The sequence below is a fragment of the Rhinopithecus bieti genome, unplaced genomic scaffold (assembly GCF_001698545.2).
Source record: "Rhinopithecus bieti isolate Rb0 unplaced genomic scaffold, ASM169854v2 scaffold_25940, whole genome shotgun sequence".
In the NCBI taxonomy this organism is placed as follows: domain Eukaryota; kingdom Metazoa; phylum Chordata; class Mammalia; order Primates; family Cercopithecidae; genus Rhinopithecus; species Rhinopithecus bieti.
The window spans coordinates 3209640-3225888 of NW_016811810.1; positions in this window are offsets into that span (position 1 = coordinate 3209640).

Here is a 16249-nt window from a genome sequence, read left to right on the forward strand (position 1 = left end):
AGAAATGACAAGAAATTAAGGTAGAATTGAATATTGGAATAAAGGCATTTTCTGATAAATACAAAACTGAAATTGTTTACCACTGTTCAGCCATTACTAAATGAACTCCCAAAATATTCTTTAAAATGAGTGAAAAAAATCTCAGGCAAATGCAATGAAAGAAGGAATCATAGAAAAAGATATATTAATGTGTGGTGCTATGGGTTGAATTGTGTTGTTTTTCCTACCTACCCCACAAATTCACATATTGAAGCCCTAACCTCCAAAATGGTTGCATTTGGAGTAAGTAAGTAAGGTTAAATGAGGTCATAGGTGTTAGCCTCCGATCTGGTAAAATTAGTCTCCTAATATGAAGAGCCACCAGAGAGCTCCATCTCTCTCCACCATGTGAGGACACAATGACAAGTTGCCATCTATGAACCAGAGAGTGAGCCCTCACCAGATACTGAATCTGCCTGCACCTAGATCTTGGACTTCCCAGCCCCCAGAACTGTGAGAAATAAACGTCTGTTGTTTAAGCCTCCCAGTTTGTGGTAATTTATTATGGCAGCTAGAGAGGACTAAGACATATGGAAAAATCAAAACTATCATTGAATACATAGCACAATAAGAATTTCCAATTTACAGCGGCTTAAAGAAAATAAGAATGATAACACTAGACACACGTGGCATAAAAGGAAAGAGGGAGGTGGGCTGTTCTGCAGTTTTTGCAGAGTTCACAAAGAGGTTCAGATATGTGGAAAAAATTTGGACAGGCACGGTGGCTCACGCCTGTAATCCCAGCACTTTGGGAGGCCGAGGCGGGCAGATCATGAGGTCAGGAGATCGAGACCATCCTGGCTAACACAATGAAACCCTGTCTCTACTAAAAATACAAAAAAACTAGCCAGGCATGGTGGCATATGCCTGTAGTGCCAGCTACTCGAGAGGCTGAGGCAGGAGAATCGCTTGAACCCAGGAGGCACAGGTTGCCATGAGCTAAGATCGCGCCACTGCACTCCAGCCTGGGTGACAGAGCGAGACTCTGTCTCAAAAGGAAAAAAAGAAAAGAAAAAAAAGAAAAAATTAAACATAAAGAGTAAATTCCAAAATGCAAAATGATAGAAATCAAGTTTTAAACTTCTATGTATGTATAGAAAAATAAGAGATCAATATTGAATGGTGAAAAGCATAAAAGAAATAAAAAGAACTAAACAAGATGATAGAAATATATCCTTATGCCTTAGTAATGACAACAAATAAAATCACCAGTTCTAGCCTGGGCAACATGGCAAAGCCTCGTCCCTACAATAAAAAAAAACAAAAAACAAAAGTTAACCAGGCATGGTGGTGTGTACCTGTAGTCCCAGCTACTTGGGAGGCTGACGTGGGAGGACGGGTTGAGCCTGGGAATTTTAGGCTGCAGGGAGCCACGGTCACACCACTGCATTCAAGCCTGGGCAACAGTCAGATCTCGTCTCAAAAAAGAAAACAAAAAAATCACCAGTTCAAAGCTAATTATTATACTGATTTTTTGTTTTAATCCATAAAAAGATACACCCAAAACATAAGACCACAGAAAAGTTAATCATACAAAAAATGATAGAAGATACAGTGGACTTATACTATTCATATGAGATAAATAGACCTCAAGGCAAAAATATTAATAGACATAAATGACAAAATATTCAAGTCACTATAAAAATATGTTAACAATTTAAAATTATATGTCTTCCAGAGGTGCTTCAATATAAGGAAGTAAAAGATGTTGTAAATAAGGGGAAAATTTGACAAAATCGACAATATAATGAAATATTTTAACACACATTGCCCAATAATTGATAGATCTAGAATGCAAAGTATAGTGAAAACACTGAACAAGATAATTGACAAGACTGATTGAATATACATATGTGGGACCTTGCACTCAAAAATTACAGATCAGGCCTTCTTCTCAAAGATGGAAAACCACCCAGAGCTTTGAGGGGCTGAGTTAGGAGTATTGCTTGAGCCAAGGAGTTTGAGACCAGCAAGGGCAAGATGACAATACCCCATCCCTACAAAAATTTTAAGGTAGCTGGGTGTGGTGTTGCATGCCTATGGCAATAGCTATTTGGGAGGCTGAGGCAGAAGGGCTGATTGAGCCCAGGAGTTCGAGTTACAGTGAGGTATGATTGGGCCGCTGCACTCCAGCCTGGGCAACAGAGCAAGACCCTGTCTCTAAAACAATTGGAGGGGGGAACCAAACAGAAAATTTTAAAATACTTTAAATTGAACAGTTAAAAATCTATACAAAAAAGAAAAAAAAAAAAAAAACCCTTCAGGCTAAAGCTACAGCAGTACTCAAGGATAAATTTATAAAGCAGTTAGAAATTTAAATGTTTATAATAGGAGAGAAGAAAATTGAAAATTAATACATTAAACATTCGATTTTGCCAAGCGTGTGAGCTCACCCCTGTAATCCTAGCACTTTGGGAGGCCAAGTCTGGCAAATCGCTTGAGCCCAGGAGTTTGAGACCAATCCAGGCAACGAAGTGAGACCCCATCTCTACAAAAAATACAAAACGTAGATGGGCATGACGGTGCACACCTGTAGTCCCAACTATTCAGGAGGCTGAAATGGGAGGATGCCATGAGCCCAGGAGGTCAAGGCTGCAGCAAGCCATGATCATGCCACTGCACTCCAGCTGGGCAACAAAGTGAGACCCTACTTCAAAAGCAAACAACAAAAAAATTCCATTTTAAAAGTCAGAAAGTAGGTATTAAGAAAATAACAAAGTGGTAGAAGTTAATGAAATAGAAAACAAGAGTATGATAGAAAGGCCCAAGAGGTCAATTTAATAGCATATTAGACAATCAGAGAAAGGAAGAGTAAACTAGAATGGTGGGTAGGAACCATCAGACTGAAGATCACAAAATTTAAAAAGAATGGAGAATACAGAAAAAGCCTTGATACCTGGGACGTGGAGAAAAGGTCTGGCATAGTTGTATATAAGTCGATGTAATTATTGACTCTGTTTCTTCTCCCTACGCTATACAACAGCAGTCTCCAACCTTTTTGGTACCAGGGGCCAGTTTCATGGAAGACAATTTTTCCATGGATGAGGCAGAAGGACGGTTTCGGGATGAAACTGTTCCACCTCAGATCATCAGAATCTCATAAGGAGCATGCAACCCAGATCCCTCACATGCACAGTTTACAATAGGGTTTGTGCTCCTATGAGAATCTGATGCCACTGCTCATCTGACAGGAGGCGGACTTCAGGCTGGAATCCTTATTCACCTGCCACTCACCTCCTGCTATGGGCCCGGCTCCTCATAGGCCACGGACTGTGAAGTTGGGGACCTCTGCTATACAGTACCCGCTGCCATGTAACTTTGTAGTTCCTCCAGCCAAAGACTCGGTTTAGTTCCCTGATATTCACGTTGGACGTTGTCACGTGACTTGCTTCAAGCAATGATAATTAGCAGAAGTGACACAAGCAAAGACATGAGATGAGCTTGTGTGATTGGGATTTCTCTCATGCCCCCACCATCATCCTGAGAAGAAAATGCTTCAGCTAGACCACTTGTACCAGGAGGATGGGAGACGTGTGTTGTAGAACCATCCCAGTAGACTCACGATCTGCAGTGAGAAGCAGAGCTACCCAGCTGAGCTGGGCCTACCCATAGATCCATGAGTGATGATATGAAAATGGATGTTTCACATCAGTGGGCTTTGGGGCGGCTAATTATGCAGCAGTAGCTAACTGATAGACCATGGATCCACTAAGAGAAAGGGACAGACACAATATTTGAAGATATAGGAGATCATTTTTGAAAACTGATAGAAAATAGCCACAGATTTGAGAAACTCAAAGAAACTGAAGCTGAATTGATACAAGGAAAAATCATACCTGGATACATCATTGCAAAACTTCTGAAACCCAAGAATAAAGAGAAAGTCTTAAAAGTAGCCAGAGCAAACAGCCATAATACTTAAAGGAGCAACAATAGGACCAATACCTGAATTCCAAAAAGATAAAGTAAGCAATGAGAGAAGACAATGGAAGGACATTGTGAAACTGCTGGAAGAAAATCACTGCTAATTCTAGAGTGTTCTACAAAACAAAATACCCTTCAAAATGCAAAAGTAAAGACAAAGTGAAAGAAACACACCCTCATATAATTTATCACCAATCAGACCACACTAAAGGAATCCAAACAGTGTATGAAAAATTATCTCAAACATAAGCAATGGAAAGAATATTAGTTAATACAAATGAAAATCTATTGGATAAGACAATAATAACGAGGCCTTTAGGGATATAATATATAGAAGTAAAAAATTATACAGCAGATTTAATATAATGAATATAAGTAGTGTGAATAATTGTATGCGACCACAGTAACACAGGTGACAGAGGAATGAAAGGAGTTAAAAGTATTCCAAGGCTCAAGCATTGTGCTAAGAGGCAATAAATATGAAAATGAATTAAAACAGTTGTGTCCCAATAAAATGTATTTGAATTTCATATATACCTATGGAAGATGCTTTAAGTAAAAAAAAAAATCACACTCAGATAGTATTGTTTATTATTTATTTATTAATATTCTACTTAATAAATAACATTCTTAGCTCACAGGTTGTACAAACACAGGACTGCAGCTGGCCGTGGTCTCAGGTTTTGGTTTGCCAGCCCACATATCAGGGAAACAGCAACCACACAAGGCAGCTACCACCACTCAGTCTAGGGTACAAAGGGGAGAATTAATAAAACTGATAAGCTGGAATTCATGAAACTGAGGCACTCCCCAGGCACCCCAGGGCAGCTGCCACACTGGGATCTGGCCTCTGAAGAGGGAGGGCAGCTGCTACCAGGGTCTGAGCCGGAAGGGCCTGTGGCCTGAAACCCAGACCCCCGAGATGAGGCATCCCTGGCGGTGGTTTGAGGTATCTAGCTGGGAGATGAAGCTGGTTCTGCAGAGTCGGGAACCTGCAATCCAGTTTTAGCAGCTAGGTGGGGAAGTGCCCTTGTCAGGTGAACCAGCAGCGTCCAGAAGACACGTGACCCCAGTGGCCCATAGACTGGAAGCCTGGGAAAGAAACCGGAAGCAAACTGAAAGGAGCACATCCCCCATCTTCCCCAAGCCTTGCGCGCTTTCTCTGGTGCCCCTAGTGGGAGAATTTAGCACAGCACCAGCTGGCCCAGCAGAAATGGGTTTGCGGAGCTAGGTAATTCTCAATGTGTATGCATCTATGAACATAGCCTCAAAATATATAAACCAAACATTAACAGAAATAAAAGATGAAATGGTAAATTTCAACATACTTATTTCAGTGTGTGACAGAATAATCCAGCAAATTAATAAAGATATGCAATATTTGAACATCATTAACAACCTTGGCCCACTAACATATACAGGGCACTGCACCAAACAACTGAAAAGTCACCGTTTTTTCAAGTGTACATGGAATGTTCATCAAATTTTTGTCCATATGCCAGGGATGAAGCAAATCTCAACAACATCAATGACTTGAAATCATGTGGCATGTTTCTGGCCATAATGCAATTAAATAAAAAAACTGATATCAAAAAATAAAATATCCCCAAAGCTTTGGAAGATAAGAAATAAATTTATGAATATTCTAAGTCTCAGAAGACAGTCACAAAGGAAGTTGGAAAATATTTGTATTACATTATACTGAAGCAAGGTACAGTGAGTGACTCATGCCAGTAATTCCAGCACTTTGGGAGGGTAAAGTGGGAAGGTTGCTTGAGCCCATGAGTTAGCAGCCTGGGCAACATAGTGAGAACCCATCTCTACCAAAAATTTTAAAAACTGGTGAGGTGTGGTAGTGCACACCTGTAGTCCCAGCTGCTATGGAGGTGGAGGTGGGAGGATCACCTGAGCCCGGAAGGTCAAGGCTGCAGTGAGCCATGGTCATGCCACTGCACTCCAACCTGCATGACACAGTGTTCAAAAAAATTACACTGTTTCTCAAAAAAAGAATTATACTATTGTATGACCTATTATTACTTGTGATATAGTGACAAAGACATGCTTAAGAGAAACTTGTGATCTAAAATCATCTATTAATGGGAAAAAGTCTGAAAGACAGAGATCTGAATATCTACTTCAAGAAATTAGAAAAAGAATAGCAAATATATCCACAGAAAGAAAGAAATTCAAACTAATAGAAAATTCACCAAAATCAAAATAAAATGTTGCTTATTTGAGAAAACTAATAAAACTTATAAATCCTTAGAAAGACTGATCATGACTAAGAAGGCACAAATTATCAATATCATGAATAAAAGATGACATCTCTAGACTAAAACATAAAAGATACCATCTAGGGCTAGGTAAAAAGTTCTTAAAGTTGACACCAAAAGCTGAATCCATAGAAGGAGCAATTGATAAACTGGACCTCACCAACATTAAGACCTTTGCTTTGCTATTGACTCTGTTATTAGGATGAAAAGACAAGCCATAGACTAGGAGAAAGTATTTACAAGCCACAATCTGACAAAGAAGAGTTTTATCTAAAATATATAAAGAACTCTTAAAACTCAACAGTTAAAAAAAAAAAAAATCAATGAGAACATGGATGAGACATATAAACAGACATTTTGTCAGCAAGCAGATATGGGTGGCAAATAAGCAGATTAAAAATTAATCAACATCCGTATCCTTTATAAAATGCAAATTTAAGCCACAATGAGATATCACCACATACCTATGAGAATGGCTAGAATAAAAAATAGTGACCACACCAAATCCTGCAAAGGATGCGGAGTAACTGGATCACTCATGCACAGCTGGTGAAAATTTAAAATGGTACAGCCACTGTGGAAAACAGTTTGAAGGTTTCTTACAAAAATGAATATGCAACTACCATGCATTTCATAACCCAAGCTGCACCAGACACTTGGAGAAAGCTTCAGAAACTGGAATCTTACCCCAAGACGCCTCGGGTGACATGGATAGTGGAGGCCTTTAAGGTTTTTAACAGTAAGGACCAGGCAGACGAGGAAAAAAGGATGGGAGAATGAAAAGAAGGCAAAATTTTGGCTGCCGTAATTCCAGGCCTGCCTCGAGGTGGCCCTGGGCAACAGAAACACTCCAGACAAGGGATGACCAGACCTCAACTAGCAGCAATAGGACTGAGGCACAACCAATGTGCTTATTATAAGAAGGAGGGGCACCAGGAAAGGGACTGTTCACTCCATCCTGGGAAGTCATGACAGAATGAATCTCCCCAACCCACTCCTCTTGATGCTAGACTCTTGGATGAAAAGGCCACCTTCTCTGTTGGTTAGAGCCCAAGTGCTCACCCAGCTGCAGTCCTGACGAGTTCTGTCGGCATCACCACTGCAAAGCCTCAGGTCACTCTCAACGTGGCAGGTAGGAAACTTAAATAACTATTGGATACTGGGACCACCTACTTTGTTCTGACCCAACCTGTGGGACCTCTGCAATGCCAACTGTACGGTGATGGAAATAGATGGCCAGGAGAAGTTAAAATGATTTGCCTTCCTTTTGACTTGTGAAATTGGATTTAAGGCTATTACTCATTATTTCCTCTGTTCCTGAGAGTTCCCTTCCTTTAATAGGTCATGATTTATTATCCAACCTGGGAGCCTCAGTTTCCTTCCAGGGGAATGCAATATAAGTCTTAGTACCTCTAGAGAAGGGAATCCATTTACTGACCCTTTTGGCTCCCCTTAAAGGCCCAGATCTCCCAGACACAGGTTTGATACCCAGGGTACATACATACCCCAGAAGCCAGGATGCTTGCCCCAGACTGAAAGCAGGCCATCACTTCACTACTAGTCTCTGGTAGTAGAAGACAGCTGCATGGATTTCTGCAGATGACTGGTTTCTGCTGGGTTTAGATCCTAAACTTTGGCCTCATACTTAAACCCACTCAAGTGTGGAGAAAACCTACCATCCCACTGGGTAGAAGCCTGTCAGCAAGCATATGAAACCCTAAAATCTGAGTTAGGAAGGCCTCTGCCCTAGGACTCCCAGATTTGTAGAAGCCTTTCTTCCTATCTGTATATGAGAGGTTCAGGCAAGTCCTGGATATTCTAATTCCAACTGGAGTCCATCCAATGGCCAGTGGTTACTTTTCAAACAATGGGACTGAGTAGCCCAGAGGAGGCCCAGCTGACTTAGGGCAGTGGTGGCCACCAGCCTGCTGGTCAGAGACCTCTTAACTCACACAAGGCCAGCCCCTTCACACTGACACTCCTCACCAGTCCTGAATGTGTTAGAAATAAAAGAGCACCACTGGCTGGGGAAGCCTGACTTAACAGCAGGCCCTGCTGCTAGACACCCTCAACTGAACCTTAAAGGTGTGTTAGATGTTGAATCCTGCCATGCTGGTTCCCTCGCCCCCTTTGGAGACACTGGACCACACTTGTGTGGAGACTTTAGAGCAGACCTATTCCAGCCGAATGGACCTGCAGGACTCCCCCTTAGAAAATCCAGACAAAGAATTGTTTATATCTGAGAGCAGCTTTGTAGAAAATGGAGTCCGGAAGGCAAGCTATGCTGCTGTTGGCCTGAACCACATTGTAGAAGCAAAAGCCCTTGCCCCAAGCACTTCCACTCAGGAAGCAGAGCTCAGAGCCCTAGTCAGGGCTCTTTAACTCAGGGAAGGAAAAAGACTTAATGTATATCTTGCCTCTGAGTATGGATTCCTAGTGCTCCATGCTCATGCAGCTGTCTGGAAAGAGGAGATTGTTGACTGCTAGGGGTTCCCCTATGAAACATAACAAAGTGATTCTGTCCCTTCTTGAGGCAGTTCAGCTCCCTGCCCAGGTAGCTGTCATGCACTGTGAAGGGCCCCAGCAGGCAATTCTTTAACCAGCTGAGGAGACAGCCAGGCTGGTGAAGCTGCCAAACAGGCAGTCAGAGAGGGCAGCTCGGCCCCTTGGCTCCTGTAACCCATGTTCCTACTATAGGAAGGAGGGGCACTGGGAAAGGGACTGCTCACTCCATCCTGGGAAGCCAGGACAGAATGAATCTGCCCAACCCACTCCTCTTGTTGCTAGCCTCTTCCTAGCCACTTTCTTCTACATGAAGATTTAAATCAGGCTCAAAAATATATCATTCACTTGGGACAAGTTCAGCAGGCAATCTTCCAATATGATAATAAGATGTGACCTCAGCCAGGTAATGGAGTTTCAAATCATTTCCCTGTTAGCCCAGGTCCTGCTCTAGACATGGCAAGAAGGAAGCCCAGAGGCTCAGTTCACTGAGAAATGAAAGAGTCCATACCAGGTTTCCTTGGCCACTGCAACAGCTGTACAGCTGGAAGGACTTCCCAGTGGCATCCATGTCTCTAGAATAAAAACTTTTGCTTCTCCTGATGGACAACAGGCCTGCTTAGAGAAAACAGTCTACTCCTGTAAACCTATAGAGGATCTCAACTATTTGTTCAAGAAGCTGCCTCGGGAAGACAGCAGTATATAAGTAACACCCTCTTATAAAATGCTGATCGGATGCACTCACTCTTCTATTCCTGTTAAATCGTTCGGAGTTTCTTAATAATCTATTGGTTGGTGCCAAGACCAGCTTGGTCGTGGAGACCCTAACCCACTGGCGCTAGAGGAATTAAAGACACACACATAGAAATATAGTGTGGAGTGGGAAATCAGGGTACTCACAGCCTTCAGAGCTGAGAGCCCTGGACAGAGTTTGACCCACATATTTATTGACAGCAAGCCAGTGATAAGCATTGTTTCTATAGATTACAGATTAACTAAAACGGGAAACAAAGGGATGGGCCAGACAGATCGCTCATGCTATAGTTTGTGATTTAAGAATGCCTTTAAGCAGTTTTCCGCCCTGCGTGGGCCAGGTGTTCCTTGCCCCCATTCCGGTAAACCAACAACCTTCAGCATGGGCATCATGGCCATCACGAACATGTCACAGTGCTGCAGACATTTTGTTTATGGCCAGTTTTGGGGCCAGTTTATGGCCAGATTTGGGGGCCTGTTCCCAACAAGTTGGCATTACTCTATCTGCTCCATATTGGCTGGGAGCAGGTCACCTGCCAGCGCATAGTTATTAACCAAACTTGCATCTTGCCTTTAACACTAATCACACTCCCATTATACCCTATTTTTCCTATATCTTATTGCACCCTCTTCCTTTTGTCTGGGCTCAGAGCCCCTGGAGTTGCAATAACCTGGTCAACTTATCCAACACCATCTGTAGCTGGGCATCCCTTTCTGACTGCTGGACCTGCTGCCAACATGGCAGCTTCTTCAGGTGCTTCTTCTGCAGCTCCTCTAAACCCCAGCCTGCCCAGCTTCCATGGGGAGCTCTGGACTCAGCCTCCTGATGCACACCCACCCTGGTACCCAAGCACATCTGGTGCCCAAGCACACTCAGCACACAGATCTGCCTTGGCCCAGGGCTCAGGTCCAGAGTCCAGGGCTAGGCTTTTGTTTCTTAGGAGGGCCCTGCAGACCTGGCAACCCCACACAGAACTCTGCACCCCTACGGGCTCAGGTGAAGTAACTGGGGCCCAAGGCTCAGGCAAGTGCTGCTGGTCACACTGTCTCCTGAAGCTTCCGGCCTGGGTTTGCTGACCTGCTCTGGGGAGCATCAAGGACAATGGGTGAGGGAGGCTGGTGCCCTGCCTGGCTCCATCCACTTAGCACACAGTTATCTAACCCTTGGTATGGTATGTTCCACGTGCTGTTCCAGTTGCTCCTGGTCACACTGGTGATAAAAACTGGGAGAAAAAAAGGCAAAGCAAGGAAAGAGGATCCAAAGTGCTGGGATGGCCAGGGAGGTGCTCCGGAGGCCTGCAGTGCAGAGGCAGATGCCTCAGTGATAGGAGTGGCTGTCCTCACTGAGCAGGACTCAGCCCACCCAGGTGCCCACACAGCAGCCCCTACCCCCTGGTGGAAGGGGGTCTTTCTCCCTGGGGCTTAGGTTCAGAGACACAAGGCAGCATGCTCCGGGGCTGGGGCCCATCGGTATCAGGCAGGCTGGGGGTGTCCAGGACACAGTAGGTACAGTACACTCACACCCTGTTCCCTGGGTTTCCTCATGTTGAAATGCTTTGGGCCAGGTGAATGGAGGAAAGGTAACGACGTGGGAGGTCTCACTGCATTCTCTCCAAGGGAGAGGATCAGCCAGGGAGGGCCACCTGTACCAACAGTGCAGGCTACAGCCCTGGTGCACTTGGGCTCCAGAGATCACCTATTCGCTCAGGGCCCCACAGCTCCATCTGGTCTGGAACCCACACCTCCCTGTCTTCCCACTTTGCCTCCGCTTTAGAAATGAGAGAAAAGCAAAAAACAAAAAGAAAAGTCCAGCGCTCATATCCCCAAACCCTAGAGTAATATCTGCGAGCATTTCAGAGGAGCTGCTGCCAGGAAGACCTGTGTGACTCACTCTGCTGGGAGGGAAGTGAGGCTGAGGGCTGGGGCGGGTCCACACTTGCTGTTCTCTTGCAGAGTTCCCCTGGGCAGTGCCCTGAGCCTTTGCTCTTCCTCACCCTGGTGTGGGGAACAGGCCCTCCAAAATCTGGCCATAAACTGGCCTCAAAACTGGCCATAAACAAAATCTCTGCAGCACTGTGACATGTTCATGATGGCTGTAACACCCATGCTGGAATGAGGGCAAGGAACACCTGGCCCACCCAGGGCGGAAAAACTGCTTAAAGGCATTCTTAAACCACAAACAGTAGCATGAGCGACCTGTGCCTTAAGGACATGCTCCTGCTACAGATAACTAGCCAGACCCATCCCTTTATTTCGGCCCATCCCTTCGTTTCCTATAAGGGATACTTTTAGTTAATCTAGTATCTATAGAAACAATGCTAATAACTGGCTTGCTATTAATAAATATATGGGTAAACCTCTGTTTGGCACTCTCAGCTCTGAAGGTTGTGAGACCACTGATTTCCCACTTCATACCTCTATATTTCTGTGTGTGTGTCTTTAATAATTCCTCTAGTGCCACTGGGTTAGGATCTCCCTGATTGAGTTGGTCTTGGCAAGTGGCGTCCATTGTGCGGGCTCAAATCCAGGTCAAAGGGTTGCTGGAGCGATGGCTGGAGAACATAGAACTAAGCTGGAGGACACTTGAGTACTCTTAAAGCAATGCCCGTGGTGAGCAAGAACGGCAGCTTGGAAGCATCAGGGTAACAATGGGACAAGCGTGGGGTCTGGTTCATTCCGCCTTGGAACTTTTTCACACTGATGAGGAGGAAGGAGAGTATAATGAAGTAACAGAAGAGGGTACAGAGCAGGTTTATTTGCCAGCTAAAGTTAAAGCAGCAAAGGAGGAAGAGGTTCNTCAGGTGCTTCTTCTGCAGCTCCTCTAAACCCCAGCCTGCCCAGCTTCCATGGGGAGCTCTGGACTCAGCCTCCTGATGCACACCCACCCTGGTACCCAAGCACATCTGGTGCCCAAGCACACTCAGCACACAGATCTGCCTTGGCCCAGGGCTCAGGTCCAGAGTCCAGGGCTAGGCTTTTGTTTCTTAGGAGGGCCCTGCAGACCTGGCAACCCCACACAGAACTCTGCACCCCTACGGGCTCAGGTGAAGTAACTGGGGCCCAAGGCTCAGGCAAGTGCTGCTGGTCACACTGTCTCCTGAAGCTTCCGGCCTGGGTTTGCTGACCTGCTCTGGGGAGCATCAAGGACAATGGGTGAGGGAGGCTGGTGCCCTGCCTGGCTCCATCCACTTAGCACACAGTTATCTAACCCTTGGTATGGTATGTTCCACGTGCTGTTCCAGTTGCTCCTGGTCACACTGGTGATAAAACTGGGAGAAAAAAAGGCAAAGCAAGGAAAGAGGATCCAAAGTGCTGGGATGGCCAGGGAGGTGCTCCGGAGGCCTGCAGTGCAGAGGCAGATGCCTCAGTGATAGGAGTGGCTGTCCTCACTGAGCAGGACTCAGCCCACCCAGGTGCCCACACAGCAGCCCCTACCCCTGGTGGAAGGGGTCTTTCTCCCTGGGGCTTAGGTTCAGAGACACAAGGCAGCATGCTCCGGGGCTGGGGCCCATCGGTATCAGGCAGGCTGGGGTGTCCAGGACACAGTAGGTACAGTACACTCACACCCTGTTCCCTGGGTTTCCTCATGTTGAAATGCTTTGGGCCAGGTGAATGGAGGAAAGGTAACGACGTGGGAGGTCTCACTGCATTCTCTCCAAGGGAGAGGATCAGCCAGGGAGGGCCACCTGTACCAACAGTGCAGGCTACAGCCCTGGTGCACTTGGGCTCCAGAGATCACCTATTCGCTCAGGGCCCCACAGCTCCATCTGGTCTGGAACCCACACCTCCCTGTCTTCCCACTTTGCCTCCGCTTTAGAAATGAGAGAAAAGCAAAAAACAAAAGAAAAGTCCAGCGCTCATATCCCCAAACCCTAGAGTAATATCTGCGAGCATTTCAGAGGAGCTGCTGCCAGGAAGACCTGTGTGACTCACTCTGCTGGGAGGGAAGTGAGGCTGAGGGCTGGGGCGGGTCCACACTTGCTGTTCTCTTGCAGAGTTCCCCTGGGCAGTGCCCTGAGCCTTTGCTCTTCCTCACCCTGGTGTGGGGAACAGGCCCTCCAAAATCTGGCCATAAACTGGCCTCAAAACTGGCCATAAACAAAATCTCTGCAGCACTGTGACATGTTCATGATGGCTGTAACACCCATGCTGGAATGAGGGCAAGGAACACCTGGCCCACCCAGGGCGGAAAACTGCTTAAAGGCATTCTTAAACCACAAACAGTAGCATGAGCGACCTGTGCCTTAAGGACATGCTCCTGCTACAGATAACTAGCCAGACCCATCCCTTTATTTCGGCCCATCCCTTCGTTTCCTATAAGGGATACTTTTAGTTAATCTAGTATCTATAGAAACAATGCTAATAACTGGCTTGCTATTAATAAATATATGGGTAAACCTCTGTTTGGCACTCTCAGCTCTGAAGGTTGTGAGACCACTGATTTCCCACTTCATACCTCTATATTTCTGTGTGTGTGTCTTTAATAATTCCTCTAGTGCCACTGGGTTAGGATCTCCCTGATTGAGTTGGTCTTGGCAAGTGGCGTCCATTGTGCGGGCTCAAATCCAGGTCAAAGGGTTGCTGGAGCGATGGCTGGAGAACATAGAACTAAGCTGGAGGACACTTGAGTACTCTTAAAGCAATGCCCGTGGTGAGCAAGAACGGCAGCTTGGAAGCATCAGGGTAACAATGGGACAAGCGTGGGGTCTGGTTCATTCCGCCTTGGAACTTTTCACACTGATGAGGAGGAAGGAGAGTATAATGAAGTAACAGAAGAGGGTACAGAGCAGGTTTATTTGCCAGCTAAAGTTAAAGCAGCAAAGGAGGAAGAGGTTCATCCCTACCCTTCTGCACCCCTTCATTATTATTTTGAAGAAAAAGAGTGACCTGACCCATGAGATCTTTCTTTTCTGGAGGACACTGGGAGAAAAGTAGTTGCCCCAGTGACTGTTCGAGCAGTGCCTCAAGCGACTGCTCTTAGTTCTATTCAGGCAGGAATTTAGCAAGCTAGACGAGAGGGTGATTTAGAGGCTTGGCGGTTCCCTGTTAGAATACACCCCCCAGATCAACAGGGAAACATTATAGCTACATTTGAGCCTTTTCCTTTTAATTTACTCAAAGAATTTAAACAAGTTATTAATCAGTATGGACCAGGTTCTCCTTCTGTAATGGGACTGTTAAAGAATGTTACTGTTTCCAGTTGGGTGATTCCTACTGACTGGGACGCTCTTACTCGAGTTTGTCTAACTCCTGCTCAGTTCTTACAATTTAAAGCTTGGTGGGCAGATGAAGTTTCCATTCAGGCTGCTCGCAATGCCCAGGCCCAAACGCAAGTTAATATAACTGCAAACCAACTTTTGGGGGTTGGCAGCTGGGCTGGTTTAGATGCACAACTGGTCATGCAGGATGATGCCAAAGGATAGCTTAGAGGAGTGTGCATTAGAGCTTGGGAAAAAATCACTTCAGGTGGGGAAAAATACCCTTCCTTTACTGCTATAAAACAGGGACCAAAAGAACCATATGTGGATTTTATAGCTCGGTTACAGGAGTCTCTTAAAAGGGTGATTGCAGATTCGGCTGCTCAGGATATATGATTGCAGTTATTAGCTTTCGACAATGCTAATCCCGATTGCCAGGCTGCTCTGTGACCTATCAGAGGGAAAGCACATTTAGTTGATTATATCAAGGCCTGTGATGGTATCAGAAGTATTCTGCATAAAGCTACTTTGTTGGCACAGGCAATGGCAGGACTGAGAGTGGATAAAGGAAATACTCCATTTCCTGGAGCTTGTTTTAACTGTGGGAAGCATGGTCATACTAAAAAAGAACGCAGAAAAAATCAGCGAGTCAGGCTGCCAGACGGGAAAAAAGAAAACTGCTGAGCCTGAAATATGTACAAAATGTGAAAAGGAAAACACTGGGCTAATCAGTGTCACTCTAAGTTTGATAAAGATGGGAACCCGATTTTGGGAAATGCCATGAGGGGCCCATCCCAGCCCCATTCCAAACCGGGGCATTTCTAGCTCAGACCATTCCCTCAGCCCTGTACAATGTCCCCTGCCACAGCTGGTAGTGCCGCAGTAGATTTATGCTGCACAAAAGCTGTGAGTCTTCTGCCTGGGGAACCCCCACAAAAGGTCCCAGCAGGAGTCTGTGAACCCTTCCCAGCAGGGATGATAGGATTACTTTTAGGAAGGTCTAGTTCAAATTTAAAAGAGATACAAATACATATAGGAGTCATTGATTCAGATTATAATGGGGAAATTCACATTGTTATATCTACTTCTGCTTCCTGGAAAGCAGAGCCAGGGAGCACATAGCACAGCTCCTGATTGTGCCCTATGTGGGAATGGGAAAAAGTGAAATTAAATTAAAGGAGGATTTGGCAGCACAAATAAACAAGGCAAAGCAGCTTATTGGGTACATCAAATCACTGATAAATGTTCTACCTGTGAGGCTGGGTGCGGTGGCTCAAGCCTGTAATCCCAGCACTTTGGGAGGCCGAGACGGGCAGATCACGAGGTCAGGAGATTGAGACCATCCTGGCTAACACGGTGAAACCCCGTCTCTACTAAAAAATACAAAAAATTAGCTGGGTGAGGTGTTGGGCACCTGTAGTCCCAGCTCCTCGGGAGGCTGAGGCAAGAGAATGGCATAAACCTAGGAGACAAAGCTTGCAGTGAGCTGAGATCCGGCCACTGCAGTCCAGCCTGGGCAACAGAGCGAGACTCCGTCTCAAAAAAAAAAAAAAACAGTTC